This window comes from Peromyscus eremicus, chromosome 6 (assembly GCF_949786415.1).
Source record: "Peromyscus eremicus chromosome 6, PerEre_H2_v1, whole genome shotgun sequence".
NCBI lineage: Eukaryota > Metazoa > Chordata > Mammalia > Rodentia > Cricetidae > Peromyscus > Peromyscus eremicus.
Genome location: NC_081421.1, coordinates 32,844,654 through 32,859,802, shown reverse-complemented (window position 1 = coordinate 32,859,802; position 15,149 = coordinate 32,844,654). Strand labels below are relative to the sequence as shown.

Genomic DNA, 15,149 nt, shown 5'->3' with positions numbered 1-15,149 from the left:
AGATATAAAACATGGGTAAAGAAAGAACCTTGGAGGACTCTGGGGTGGAAATTTATACCTCATATTGTGTGTGCGATGTGTTGTATAAGTGTGTTGTCATGTGTGTGCCTCTGTGTGTGTGTGATATGGTATATGTAATATTCCTATATGCGTGTGTGTGTGTGTGTGTGTGTGTGTGTGTGTGTGAGATATGGTATGTGTAATGTTCCTATATGAATGTGTGTGTGTGTGAGTTTTTGTGTTCCTATATGAGTGTGTGTGTGTATGTGTGTGTTTGTGTGTGTGTGTGAGTGTGTAATATGGTATGTGTAATGTTCCTATATGAGTGTGTATGTGTGTGTGTGTGTGTGTGTGAGATATGGTATGTGTAATGTTCCTATATGAGTGTGTATGTGTGTTTGTGTGTGTGTGTGTGTGTGTGTGTGTGTGAGATATGGTATGTGTAATGTTCCTATATGAGTGTGTATGTGTGTTTGTGTGTGTGTGTGTGTATGTGTGTGTGTGTGTGTGTGTGAGTGTGTGAGAGGGAGAGAGAGAGGAGAGGGCAGGTGGTATGCCGCAGTGTCAGTGCAGAGTCAGGAGACAACTTTGCAGAACTCTTGTCTCCCCTCTTCTCTGTGGGTCTGGGATCTGGCTGGGGTCCCAGGCTTGTGCAGCTAGTTACCTTCCAAGCCATTTCACCAGCCCGCAGAATTCATTTTTGTCTTTACTGTGGTATACAGAAATTTCCGAGACTGGTACTGTTTCAAAAATGGAGATGTTGTTGCTCTACTTACACACACACACACACACACACACACACACACACACACACACACAATAATGAAGTAAGATAAAATTCAAGACTGAGTAAATAATGAATATTTGAATTTCAGCAACTGCTGGGCTCTCTGTGATTTTCGTTATTGTGAAATATGTCTATATGAAGTTGCCCAGTTGCCTCAGCTGAGCCTCTTCCCATTTCCCACCCCACTTATGTTAAGTAACATTTCAACAATCTGTCATTTTAATATGCATCCTGGGCTGTAAAGATTTGTGCTGCAGCCAATACATGCTTTTACATATTGTGTGTGTGCATACAGGTCATATGGACTACATACAATTTTATGATATACATTCACATACTATTTTAATAGAGTATGTGTATAGTTGATTTTGATGCTTCTACAAATTCTCACGAAGTAGCAGAAAAGCTACTTCCATCTGCTTTCAGAGCTAGGAATTCTATTCCACAAAGTTTTAAGGGGTGAAAATAATAACGTTTCCATGAGGTTTAAAGGGTCTTGAAGTCTGACCTAGAGAAGCCCCGAGCTAGTAGAGGTGGGTGTGGGCGACTAGGTCAACTCTGCACCTGACTTTGATCCATCAATACCCTCCCTGTCTCTGACCTCTCCTCCACTGCTGTGTTACTCTCTTAAACCTATTTGAGATGCTCCTAACAGAAGGAAAACACCATATCCCAAATCCTCGGTTCCAGTAACCATCACCATTTCAGCCAAACTTCTTGAAAGAATTCACTGTTTGTCTTCAGCTCTCTGCTCCTCACTATTCTGTAGCCAGAGTAACAGGGCAAAGCATGGCTTGCAGCCCCCTCTCAGAAGCACGCTCCCCAGGGAAGGGATAGTCGTCCGCTCGCCTCTCTGTGGCTGTTGACCTTCAGATCTGGATCATAGGGGTGAGGTTGCTAGACTCAGGGGGAATGGCTAAGCAAGCTGTTTCCACTGTCTTTTGTTGTCCCCTCTATCTGTTCAACTCTATTTCTGCAAGATTATAGGTGAGTTGTGGCTTAAAGGAGTTAATAAAAACACTCATTGTCTTTCTGACACCGCATCTGCCTGTGGAAGTCAGCCATGCAAGAGCTGGAGTGGGTGTGTGGAAGTGTGACAGCTGGAGAGAGTGTGTAGAAGTGTGACAGCTGGAGTGGGTGTGTAGAAGTGTGACAGCTGGAGTGGATGTGTGGAAGTGTGACAGCTGGAGTGAGTGTGTGGAAGTGTGACAGCTGGAGTGGATGTGTGGAAGTGTGACAGCTGGAGAGGGTGTGTAGAAGTATGACAGCTGGAGTGAGTGTGTGGAAGTGTGACAGCTGGAGTGGGTGTGTGGAAGTGTGACAGCTAGAGTGGGTGTGTGGAAGTGTGACAGCTGGAGTGGGTGTGTGGAAGTGTGACAGCTGGAGTGAGTGTGTGGAAGTGTGACAGCTGGAGAGGGTGTGTGGAAGTGTGACAGCTGGAGAGAGTGTGTAGAAGTGTGACAGCTGGAGTGAGTGTGTGGAAGTGTGACAGCTGGAGTGAGTGTGTGGAAGTGTGACAGCTAGAGTGGGTGTGTGGAAGTGTGACAGCTAGAGTGGATGTGTAGAAGTGTGACAGCTGGAGTGGATGTGTGGAAGTGTGACAGCTGGAGTGGATGTGTGGAAGTGTGACAGCTGGAGAGGGTATGTGGAAGTGTGACAGCTGGAGAGGGTGTGTGGAAGTGTGACAGCTGGAGTGAGTGTGTGGAAGTGTAACAGCTGGAGAGAGTGTGTAGAAGTGTGACAGCTGGAGTGGGTGTGTGGAAGTGTGACAGCTAGAGTGAGTGTGTGGAAGTGTGACAGCTGGAGTGGGTGTGTGGAAGTGTGACAGCTGGAGAGGGTGTGTGGAAGTGTGACAGCTGGAGAGGGTGTGTAGAAGTGTGACAGCTGGAGTGAGTGTGTGGAAGTGTGACAGCTGGAGTGGGTGTGTGGAAGTGTGACAGCTAGAGTGGGTGTGTGGAAGTGTGACAGCTGGAGTGGGTGTGTGGAAGTGTGACAGCTGGAGTGAGTGTGTGGAAGTGTGACAGCTGGAGAGGGTGTGTGGAAGTGTGACAGCTGGAGAGGGTGTGTAGAAGTGTGACAGCTGGAGTGAGTGTGTGGAAGTGTGACAGCTGGAGTGGGTGTGTGGAAGTGTGACAGCTAGAGTGGGTGTGTAGAAGTGTGACAGCTGGAGTGGGTGTGTGGAAGTGTGACAGCTGGAGTGAGTGTGTGGAAGTGTGACAGCTGGAGTGGGTGTGTAGAAGTGTGACAGCTGGAGTGGATGTGTGGAAGTGTGACAGCTGGAGTGGGTGTGTGGAAGTGTGACAGCTGGAGTGGGTGTGTAGAAGTGTGACAGCTGGAGTGAGTGTGTGGAAGTGTGACAGCTGGAGTGAGTGTGTGGAAGTGTGACAGCTGGAGTGGGTGTGTGGAAGTGTGACAGCTGGAGAGAGTGTGTGGAAGTGTGACAGCTGGAGTGGGTGTGTAGAAGTGTGACAGCTGGAGTGGATGTGTGGAAGTGTGACAGCTGGAGTGAGTGTGTGGAAGTATGACAGCTGGAGTGGATGTGTGGAAGTGTGACAGCTGGAGAGGGTGTGTAGAAGTATGACAGCTGGAGTGAGTGTGTGGAAGTGTGACAGCTGGAGTGGGTGTGTGGAAGTGTGACAGCTAGAGTGGGTGTGTGGAAGTGTGACAGCTGGAGTGGGTGTGTGGAAGTGTGACAGCTAGAGTGAGTGTGTGGAAGTGTGACAGCTGGAGAGGGTGTGTGGAAGTGTGACAGCTGGAGAGAGTGTGTAGAAGTGTGACAGCTGGAGTGGGTGTGTGGAAGTGTGACAGCTGGAGTGAGTGTGTGGAAGTGTGACAGCTAGAGTGGGTGTGTGGAAGTGTGACAGCTAGAGTGGATGTGTAGAAGTGTGACAGCTGGAGTGGATGTGTGGAAGTGTGACAGCTGGAGTGGATGTGTGGAAGTGTGACAGCTGGAGAGGGTGTGTGGAAGTGTGACAGCTGGAGAGGGTGTGTGGAAGTGTGACAGCTGGAGTGGGTGTGTGGAAGTGTAACAGCTGGAGAGAGTGTGTAGAAGTGTGACAGCTGGAGTGGGTGTGTGGAAGTGTGACAGCTAGAGTGAGTGTGTGGAAGTGTGACAGCTGGAGTGGGTGTGTGGAAGTGTGACAGCTAGAGTGAGTGTGTGGAAGTGTGACAGCTGGAGTGGGTGTGTGGAAGTGTGACAGCTGGAGTGAGTGTGTGGAAGTGTGACAGCTGGAGAGGGTGTGTAGAAGTGTGACAGCTGGAGTGAGTGTGTGGAAGTGTGACAGCTGGAGTGGGTGTGTGGAAGTGTGACAGCTAGAGTGGGTGTGTGGAAGTGTGACAGCTGGAGTGGGTGTGTGGAAGTGTGACAGCTGGAGTGAGTGTGTGGAAGTGTGACAGCTGGAGAGGGTGTGTGGAAGTGTGACAGCTGGAGAGGGTGTGTAGAAGTGTGACAGCTGGAGTGAGTGTGTGGAAGTGTGACAGCTGGAGTGGGTGTGTGGAAGTGTGACAGCTAGAGTGGGTGTGTAGAAGTGTGACAGCTGGAGTGGGTGTGTGGAAGTGTGACAGCTGGAGTGAGTGTGTGGAAGTGTGACAGCTGGAGTGGGTGTGTAGAAGTGTGACAGCTGGAGTGGATGTGTGGAAGTGTGACAGCTGGAGTGGGTGTGTGGAAGTGTGACAGCTGGAGTGGGTGTGTAGAAGTGTGACAGCTGGAGTGAGTGTGTGGAAGTGTGACAGCTGGAGTGAGTGTGTGGAAGTGTGACAGCTGGAGTGGGTGTGTGGAAGTGTGACAGCTGGAGAGAGTGTGTGGAAGTGTGACAGCTGGAGTGGGTGTGTGGAAGGGCAGCAGTGTGGCAGCAGTGTGGGATTGATTCTTTCCAGTCACCTTTCATGACTGATGTGCATCTGATATCTTATAACTCTGCCGTAGCTCCCAAGATTAGCAGGACCACATTGTACGACATTTATCAACAATGTTCCAGAAGTAGGCGATGCCTCAGTTTCCCCAAACATCATCTAAACATTCAGAAGCAGCTGGTTTCCTACCATAACGGAGTCCTTGGTGTCCAAGAAACATGGGCAATACACAAAAAAGCAATAAACAAGGCAGAGTTACTCTGAAGAAAACGTGAGCTTCTACCTTATAAAAAATAACCTATAAATGCCTCCTCTTCTTCCAGTGAGAATTTGAAATAACTAAAGGAATGGGTTGGAAAAGTGAGTAAAATTGCTAAAGATTTGGATGATAGAGCAATGCATTAAATCAGTGTTTGCTCACTCAGCAAGAAACTCACTGCAAGTGAGAGAGAATGAAGGGGTCTCTAAGTATTAAAACAAACAAGATAGCCTTGAGCATTTAAAACTTATTAATAATTACAAGTAAGAAAATTTTTTACAAACGCAAGAATCAGATCTTGAATTCTCCATTGAGGCAGAAATGATGTCTATCGGCAATGACCTTAGCAGCAAGCGAATGTGTGAGTGCAGACACCATGACTTACGTCCGACCGGTGTCCTCTAGTCAGAGCAGCAAGCGAGTGTATGAGTGCAGACACCATGACTTACCATCCGACCGGGTGTCCTCTAGTCAGAGCAGCAAGCGAATGTGTGAGTGCAGACACCATGACTTACCATCCGACCAGGTGTCCTCTGTCAGAGCAGCAAGCGAATGTGTGAGTGCAGACGCCATGACTTACGTCCGACTGGGTGTCCTCTAGTCAGAGGGAGGTAGTGAGGCTCAAATGAAGAGCAAAGATAGGAATGGAGGAAGAATTAGGTTCCAGAAACAAGCCACACGTTAGCTGCTGTTCAGTAGGAACATGGGAGCAGCCAGTTCTGAACACAGGGAAATGAAGAAACAGGAGGACATAGGCACAGACTGAGGACGCTGGATTAAGAGAGAGCTTCGTTTGCTTCAAGAGGACTGGACAGGGACAAGAAAAACATGGTTTCTAACTTTGCAGCCATGGTGTCTGGATGAAGGGCCAATGGGAAAATCTTTGAGGGTCCTGGGATCAGCCCTGCTGAGCCAGGCAGCTGGAGGCCCTAAATCTCAGTTTTATTATCGGTGAAACTGAAGCATGGGGTGACACGACAGTTTAAAACTAAAACTTAGGAGCTGGCGAAATGGTTCAATAGTTAGGAGTGTGTATTGCTCTTTTAGAGGACTGGAGTTTGATTCTCAGCATGCATGTCAGGTTGATGGACCACCTATAACTCCAGCTCCAGGGAACCCAATGCCTCTGGCCCCCATAGGAAAACACACACACACACACACACACACACACACACACACACACACACACACACACAATTAAAAAGAAAATAAATCATTTTAAAAAATCAAAAAGTTAACCAGGAAACAGTTTGGAGAGATTCTTCGTGGACACCCAAAGCCCTGTGACAGAGTCCTCTCTAAGCAGCCTCGCTTGTGGCTGCTTGCTAGGGTGAGCAGGTGGCCCCCAAGCCAGCTGAGGTTCAGATACCCACGCTCCAGTCATCCCATTCTTCCCTTTAACCATGCTCTTTGCTGCTCTGCTCTGGCTGAGCAGGTGATTAGGCAGAACAAGCTGAGATGTTCCATGTTGAGATTTAAGAATCAGCACTTTAATAAAACCTCAAAGATTACTATCAGTTTGAAAGGCAAAATCCACACAAAACAATTAATTATGAGCATTAAAACAAATGTATTGCCTATGGCAGAATTGAATCCCGTATACAAAACGGGTTAAAAAAAAAAAAATTAAAGGAATGCTCTAATTGAAAACTGGCAACGGCCGAAGAACAGATAGTTAAAACAGTATCTTATCAGAAAATTAGCAGAATGTAATTTTTATTGGGTTTTACAGATGTTATTTTTAACCACATCAAAAATCCTACCTCATGGCTATTGGCACAAATTGTCATAATTACTGTAATTCGAAGTCTGAGCGGTGGCTGGCTGTGGAGATAGCCATCACCTCTCAGACAAGACTGCGTTCGCCGAGCAGCCAGGAGAAGGAGCCCGTGGTTTTGTACTTGGTCTGGACTTCATTTGTGTCTTTTATCCAAGCTCATTCTTACGAATATTGAAGAATAATTTTTTCCCACCTGGAACCCTGGAAGAAATCAAGAGGTTAGTATTAAGAGTGGCGAGGTCACCTTTAATTAACGTACCAATCACCTCACCTCCATCTGCTAGCACGGTGCTACGTTCTGTTCTATTTTTACATTTGCTGGTGAACATAACCTCATTTAATGCACATACTAAATTCTGTGTGTAATAAATTCAACTATCTTCGTAAGTGTGGCTGATGAGGCCAAGCTAAGAAAAAAACAGCTTTTAATACCCAGATTAACACGAAGAAACCTGACTTAGCAGTCAGAAATAACATCAAGACATGTTATGTATTGTTATGAAATGTTATGTATGTGAGTGGTGGTCTGTAAAGAACTCCTATCCAGAGGTTGGCAGTGGCACTAATAGTGAAAACTATTGCAGCAACGTGTAAGTGTAGACTTGGGGCAAGATTGGGGGCCTCAGCTCAGCCCATGTGGGAAGGGAGTTACAGAAAAAGCATGAAACAAAGACTTAAGAAGTGCTTTCAGACAGAAAAGGCAGAAATAACAGCCTATTTTAATGTGGTCCAAAGCTGAGTCCTACCATTGTTAAGCCATGGAAAGTTTACGAAATGGTTTCTTAGCCTCAATGTGAAGTGCTCTCAGAAGAAGGGATGTGGATTAAGCAGAGACATCCAACAGATATTTTGTGTTGAGATCTTATAGGCCCTGAGGACCATAATGAATAGAGATTGCTTCAAGAATAGTAACTCAGACAAGATCCCATAGGAAAGAACTGTAAAAATAAGTCGGAAATACCATTCTAGGTAACACATGCGCTTTAAAGAGAAGCTCAAGGGCTGAGGAGGGAGCTCAGTTGGAACAGTGCTTGTCTGGCATGTCCCAGGTCCTGGATTAGATCCCCACGGTACACAAGCCAGGCATGGCAGTACAAGCTTGTGATCCCAGCACTCAGGAGGTAGAAGCAGGAGGATCATCTTTGGCTGCATAGAAAGTTCAAGGCCAACCTCAGCTACATGTCAGGAAAAGAAAAAGGTAAGGAGGAAAAAAAGACATGTCTATCAGGGTGAAGAAGTGGAAAATGCTGGAGGGTGGTAATTCAAACAAGAAAGTCTTCTTGAATTAGGTGATATGTGACCTAAGACCCAAAGAATGTGACAGAGAAAATCAAGCCAATATGCTGGGGAAGAATATGTCAGACAAAAGAAAGAGCACTTGAAGTGTGAGACATTGGGAGCTCCTGAGGAAAGACAAGTGGCAGGCAGGCATGAGGCAGCACTTATATCTTCTATAGGTCTTGGAAGACTGTGTGAGTTTTGTTCCAAGTGAGGCTGGCAGCCCCTGGAGTCTATGAGCAGTAGAACAAGACAGCTGTTAAAAAAAAAAAAAAAAAAAAAACCTAATCATTGCCGCTGGATGAGGACAACGATGCCAAGCAGGCTGATGTAGGACTCCTGTGACGGTGCCGTAGGGAGTGAAGAGCATTCAGACTCTGAATTCATGCTGGAGGATGTACTGACCAGAGTCGCTGACAGAGAGGATGGGAGGAGTAGGAAGAGGAAACAGAATAACTCTGGGTTCCTGCTGATCAATGAGGAAAACTCACGATGCCGCCCATCAGGATGTGGACATGGGAAGATGCAAAAAGCTCGGGGTGTTGGCGTGGAAATCAAGCATCACAGGTCAAGTTGCCATGAGCTTTGCTGACCTTAGAGGGTAAGGTGTTACTAGACATTCAGTCAGGATGTGTGAGTCTGAGTTCAGGGGGAAAAAGAGGTCAAAGAGAGTTACACATTTGGATGTCATGAGCATAGAGCTGTCGTTTAAAACCAGAGACAGGATCAGTTCATCCAGGCAGAATGTGAAAAGCAGGGTTGGAAAAACAGATTTCCTCAAAAGTAACCGAAAGATTTCCTTGACCCAATGCATGCCATGAAGTAGACTAGACTAGTTCTGAGCTTGGAACAGAAGACACAGGTCAGGCCCATCTAATTTACTTACTAAGAGAACACTCACTCTAGTGGTTTGAAAATAAATGGCCTGTTGTTGTTTATTTCTACTCTTTTGGGGGGCCTACCACCCAGCTCCCAAACAAATCACACACAGAGGCTTATTCTTAATTATAAATGCCTGGCCTTAGCTTGGCTTAGTTTCTAGCCAGCTTTTCTTAACTTAACTTATCCCATCTACCTTTTGTCTCTGGGTTTTTCTTTTTCTATTCCTATATACCTTTCTTTGTTTCTTAGTCCATGGCTTGTTGTGTAGCTGACTCCTGATGTTCTCCTCCTTCTCTGTCTCCTCCTTTTTAATCCTCTCTTCCCAGATTTCTCCTTCTATATATATATTCTCCCTGCCTGCCAGCCCTACCTATCCTTTCTCCTGCCTTGGGATTGACCATTTAGCTTTTTATTAGACCATCAGGTGTTTTTGAGAGGCACAACACCACAACTTCACAGAGTTAAACAAATGCAACATAAACAAAAGTAACACATCTTAAAATAATATCTACTACAATGACCCCCAAAGGGACTGGCATTATTAGGAGGTGTGGCCTTATTGGAGTAGGTGTGGTCTTACTGGAGGAATTGTGTCACTGTGGAGGTGGGCTTTGAGGTCTCATATATGCTCAAACCATGCTGTGTCTCAGACCACTTCCTGTTGCCTGTGGGTCTAGATGTAAGAACTCTCAGCTCTTTCTCTAGCACCATGTCTGCCTGCACACTGCCTTGCTTCCTGCTGTAATGATAATGGACTAAATCTCTGAATTAAAAGCAAGCCACCCCAATTAAATGTTTCCTTTATAAGAGTTGCATGGTCATGGTGTCTCTTCACAGCAGTAGAAACCCTAACTAGGACATTCACTTTAATATTATTCATTCTCTTATTTTGATACTAATTCAGATACTGGACATACAAACACATGATTGAATAAGAAGTAAGTCTGTCTCTGGTGTAAGTGGGTCAGTGGGTCATGTTTTGATAAACAACCTTGAAATATGCATCTCAGAATGTAGTGATAGTTCAAGGAAAACTTCATATGCTCTTTCTATAAGCCCTAAAAATTGAAGTTCAAATATAAATAGATAAGACTGTGTTTAATAGGAGGTAGATGGCATCCCTGAGGATGGCACTCGAGGTTTTCCCCTGGCCTAGACACACACACAGTGAGAGAGAGAGAGAGAGAGAGAGAGAGAGAGAGAGAGAGAGAGAGAGAGAGAGAGAGAAGCATGCACACACATATACACATGTGCAATAAAAATAGGCATACACTTGTAATCCCAGCTCTCGGGAGGCAGAGGCAGGCAGATCTGCATGAGTTTGAGGCAGGCCTGGTCTACAGAGTGAGTTCCAGGACAGGCACCAAAACTACACAGAGAAGCCCTGTCTCAAAAAACTAAAAAAAAAGGAGTGGGGGAGAAAAAATAGTCTTAGGGGCATACAGAAAAATAGACTTGAGACATAACAGATTTTGGAAGGGACAGACAATGATTGACAGTGAGCAAAGGGTTTGTGTTGTCTGTTGAATCTGTGCTGTGAAGAAGAGCCAAGCATGTGTGCATATGCAGACTAGCAGGAGCGTGTCTTGGAGTAGAGTCCTAAGACACTAAAGGAAAGACTACCTGAGACCCTGGAGGAGTTGCATACAGTCCCATCCTAAGATAGCCTGCAGTACAGCGCTGCAAACCTCCCTCTTGAAACAGTGTCTTAATTTTGTGTCCAAAGGAAAAACAAAGATATAATCTAAATCTGCAAGTAATCACTTGATGTAGGGGGATCAATTATGGTACAGCCCTTTCTTCTAAAAAAGAACCTTTCTGGAAACATTAAATATTAAGCACTCTGAATGGAATCCAGGGTAGAGTTTTTTGCTTTTTTTTTTTAAGTAACGCTTTCTGTCTGTAAAGAAAAAAAATGTCAACAAGTAAACAAGTAAATGAATAGTAATGGTGCTACCAAAATGCCATGGTGGGTTAGAACCAGCTGGCTTTGGTGCTAAGAGGGAAAGCTGCAGACTGCTTTGAGAATCAAGGAAAACATTTAGCTTAAGAGCCAATGACTAGCTCAGCTAGACACCAAAGAGAGTGAGATAAGGAATGGGGAATGGCAGGGATGACAGTCATTGGTAGCCCTGAGGACAGACCCCCAAAGGGTTCTGTCACAGCTCTAAGACCTGGTATCAGTGCGAGGGACACAGACCCAGGAGAGTGTGCATCTCTGACCACTTTCATAAAGTACTTGACATGCTTCCGGACCTCAGAGGTTCATAAAGACGCGAAACAATGCTACCCAGAGATCAGACTTGGAATGTTTTCCCTGTTAGAAGGGCAATGGTCTCTTTCCCAGTGGCTTCCAGTACGTGAAGAGAGGCAGCTGGCTGTACGTGACGTGCAGCTTGAGTGTATGGAGGTGAGAGGCTCCCAGCTTTCGGTGACTTAGGGGACAGGTGAAGGGTGAGAGCTTGATAAACATGGATGATTACCACACGAGTCAGTGACAGTGCAGAGCAATGCTGCAGAGGGCAAGATTTCAGAAAAGGGAACGTTGACTCAGCCTCCGGGTGTAAACGGTGCAGAAGGCAAACCAGTTTAAACATTGAGATGTCTGCTAATTAGAAACAATCTGTTTCTGAAACATCCCATTTCCCCAGACTGAGCCTTTATTCTATAGAAATCAGTCCTGGAAGCTTTTAGTGCCATAGCAAAGTTTAAAGTATTAAGTCAGCTTTGAAAATTAATCAGGTTTCTATCTACAGCAGAGTCCATGTATTAGTCGCAAAAGTTTTAATTTCTATAGAATAAAGTAAATTGCTTCCCTCTTTCTAAAGGGGGAGCATGAAAACATGTCACCTCACTGTTGCCTCTACTTTGAACGCTAATTGACAGGATTTGGCAAACAAAGGCACGCTTCGTGTTTTCATATTTCAGCTCCCAACAACAACAAGCAAAAATCAGGAAGAATCTTAAACTTTCTCAAATCCTCCAGGTATTCCATGTGTCATTCTCAGTGACGATCGCTTTTGTTATAATCAGTGAAGGAGACTGTCCAGCTGCCCCACTTCTCAGTTTTAATTTGGTTTACACGTGCACAGAAACAAAATAGCACAAAGGAATTTCAAGTAAAGTATAGTTAATGAGTTAGAAAACGCCATGTTGTGTGCTACAAACACTTCAAAATATTATGAGCCCCTTTTAATATTAAGCTATTCCCAAAACAAAGCAAGCAAGTGAGCAAGAGAGAGAGAGAGAATTTTGTTGCAGAAGCAAGAAATATGATAACTAATAAGAAGAATTATCGTCATTTCCTTGGCATACAGCAGCTCTGAATGACACATGTAAATAGCCCCAATATACTCATTTAATATTGCTGATAATTAACGTGAGCACTAAATTAGAATTGCCTTTATCGGTCAGAGTTGTAAAGCGTTGTTGCAGCCTGGCAATGACTAGAGTGGATACCTGGGTAAAGAATACACCCAGCCTGCTGATAATGGAAGAGGATTCAGACTTTTAATTTCACAAATAAATAGAGTGTTCTCATGCATCAGACTTCATCAGAATGTAACTGAATTAATTAGTAAACATGCCCTGCATGTTGGCCTGAATTTTTTTATTCTCTGCATGAGTCAATACATTTCCTGGTTTGCATCTGTGAGATGGAGAGTTGCCTTAATTTTGAAATTTGAGCAAGTTCTACAAAATGCATTTAAGGTATTTTTGTAGTAATGCTACAGTTTTATCATGGAAGGTGACTTGCCCAATATATCTCTTGCCTTCTCAGATACAATAAAAACAAAAAATAGGAAAATTAACCAATATACGATCTGTAAAGACATATAAAGAGTGGTAAAGCACTTGGCTGGCATGCGTGAGTTCCAGGGTTCAATTCTCAGCTCTGAGTAGAACAAAGCGAGTCAATCACAGACACAAGTAATGTCATTGTCAACTTGGCAACAACCTCTAATGACTTGGCAAGAGAGTCTCAGTGAGGAATTATCTACATTGAGTCGGCCTGTGGACATGTCTATGGAGGGTAGTCTTATTTAATTGCTGTGGGAAGATCTAGCCCACTGTGGGTGGCACAATTTCCTAGGTGCTTAGAAAGGGGTCTTCAACTGTATAAGCATGCAGAAGTAGAGATGAGCATACGCAGGCAAGTCAAGCGAGTGAGTGTACATTCTCAGTTCTCTCTGCTCCTGAGTGTGAGTGTGATGTGACCAATGATTTCCTGCTGCCTTCATGTCCCTGTTTGTAGTGCCTTGAATGAAGATGGCCCTTACAGGCTCACAGGGAGTGGCATTATCTGAAAGGATTAGGACACTTGGCCTTCTTGGAGTAGGTGTGGCCTTGATGGAGAAGGTGTGTCACTAAGGACCAGTTTTGAGGTTTCAGAAACTCAAGCCAGGTCCAGTGGCTCTCGGCTCCTTCTCCAGCACCATGTCTGCCTGTGTGGCACCATGCTTCCTACTGTGGTGACAATGGACTAAACCTCTTAACTGTAAGCCAATTAAATGTTTTCCTTTATACAAGTTGCCATGGTCACAGTGTCTCTTCACAGCAATAAAACCCTAACTAAGACACCTATGGTGAACTGTATCCTGGAACTGGGATCTAGAATAAATCCTCTCTCCCCTCACTGCTCTTTGTCGGGGCATTTTATGGAAGCAACGGGAATGAAAACAGAACCGTATGTTAAACAACTTAAACTAATGAGAACAGCACACCTGGGTAGTCCAAGTGCATCCGGCTTCCATTAATTGTCCAGTAACTAAGTCCAGCTTATCTGATTAAAAAAAAAATTAAGTGAACCTGAAGTGGGGAGATAAAGCCAAGTCTTCTGAATGGATGTCAGTTTCGACTGCCCTGGGGTAAAAGCACTTGTGAGCTTGCTGCTCTAATATCTCCAACAATCCAAGTCCAAGCTGGATTTGGTGGCCAGCACCTACAATCCCCACGCTCAGGAGTATGAGACAGGTAGACTGTAAGCTTGAGGCCGACCTGCACTACATAGTGAGTTACACAGCAACCTGAGCAACATAGGGAGACGCTGTCTCAAAACATTTTTAATTAGATTAATAATTGCAAGTGGTAAGATTTATGGTCCTTCCTCTGATGCTGCCTGAGTTCAAGCCATCACATCTTGGTTTTTCTGAGGCAACAGAGGTCATATTAGGCCTCCTGTCCTGTCCCTAACCCTTGCCATTCTCCATTCTGTAAGTGGAGAAGCCTCTTTGTAAAACTTTGCCCACGTCCCCTGTGCCCTCAGCACACAAAGTCACGGCCATTGTCTCCTTTCCCTTAGTTCCCGGATACAGACCTCCCCCTGTGTCCAACTCTACGTAGGTTTCCTACATGCTGCTTCTGCTTGGAGCTTCCATTTCTTCTAGTGACAACCACTGCTCCCTCCTCAGCCCAGCATCCCCGCTTCCACCTGGCTTACCCTACTTGTCTTTAAGGTTTAGCTGAGACACTGCTCTCTGAGTTCCCTAATCTCCCCTCCACCTCTCTCAATTCCAGGCCAGTGCAACACCCTAATCCCTTTACCTCCTGACTCACAACATGGCTTATGTGGTATCACGGTATCACATCAGCACCTCACAGAAGGCCTGGCAGAGAAACTGGCAGTCAAACACTCCTGTGGACAAGCCAGGAGGCTCTTCAAAACGCAACCGATCTCCTGATGTGCCGCTGTTGTATCATGAAAGAATGAGGCAAATACGGTATTGGAAATGATGAGGCAATGTGATGAGGGTACCAGAAGAGACCTGAGTATGTATGGCACCTGCAAAAGAAGTAGACTTTCTCTCAGCGCCTCCAGAAAGAAAAACCGCTCTGGGAACCGAGAAGCCCCAGCCATGCGGCACTCTGCCTTTGTTGTTAGGATGAGCCATGGCTGGTGACTGTTTCACTCTGGTGTTCCTGCTGAGAAGCCCCAGCACCTGCACACGCCGTCCCCACTCCACCCCACACTCAGGTCTCACCTGGTTTCTGCCCTCACCAGTGTGGGCAGAATACATGTCTAAACCAATCAGGGACCTACAGCAGGGTTTCCCTTCTCTGCTTGGTATTTTCTGCCCGAGAGCTACCTCAGGAGAATTTCTTTGCTCCCAGTGGCAGACCCCAGGTTCTGGGTGAAGTTGGCTCTGCTCAGGCCTCCAGACATGTGTAGGCCAAAGGGCACCCCCATTCTTCTGGCCAATGGGCATGGATCATGGGTGTCCCTGTGCAACGACTAAGCTGAGCAATCAGAGTAAAGCCTGGCAATTCCACAGAGGAAAGAGAGCCAAACCATCCACTGAGTCCAGCAGGGA

At 45.5% G+C, this 15,149-nt stretch overlaps 1 long non-coding RNA gene across 1 annotated transcript; it reads right to left on the bottom strand.

Annotated features, from left to right (window-relative positions):
- Positions 1-6,584: 6,584 nt before the first annotated feature.
- Positions 6,585-14,639, bottom strand: LOC131913019 (uncharacterized). Its single transcript, XR_009379792.1, has 2 exons — positions 14,395-14,639; positions 6,585-6,879 (listed from the first exon to the last, which is right to left on the bottom strand). It is a non-coding gene; the product is annotated as an uncharacterized LOC131913019 (long non-coding RNA).
- Between the last annotated feature and the right edge of the window lie 510 nt (positions 14,640-15,149).